This window comes from Chaetura pelagica, unplaced genomic scaffold (genome assembly GCF_000747805.2).
Source record: "Chaetura pelagica isolate M959 unplaced genomic scaffold, ChaPel_1.0 scaffold20, whole genome shotgun sequence".
Lineage (NCBI taxonomy): Eukaryota > Metazoa > Chordata > Aves > Apodiformes > Apodidae > Chaetura > Chaetura pelagica.
This window is the reverse complement of record NW_009951958.1, coordinates 2,870,156-2,870,368: the sequence shown is the minus strand read 5'-3', so window position 1 is coordinate 2,870,368 and position 213 is coordinate 2,870,156.

Genomic DNA, 213 nt, shown 5'->3' with positions numbered 1-213 from the left:
GAAGTGCCCATCTCCCGGCCTTGTGTGTTGGCAGGGTGGTGTAATTCTGGTGTCCCACGACGAGCGCTTCATCCGCCTGGTGTGCCAGGAGCTGTGGGTGTGTGAGAACTCCACCGTGACCCGCATTGAGGGCGGCTTCGACCAGTACAGAGACATCCTGCACGAGCAGTTCCGGAAGGAGGGCTTCCTATAAGGGAGGCAGGAGCTGGACTG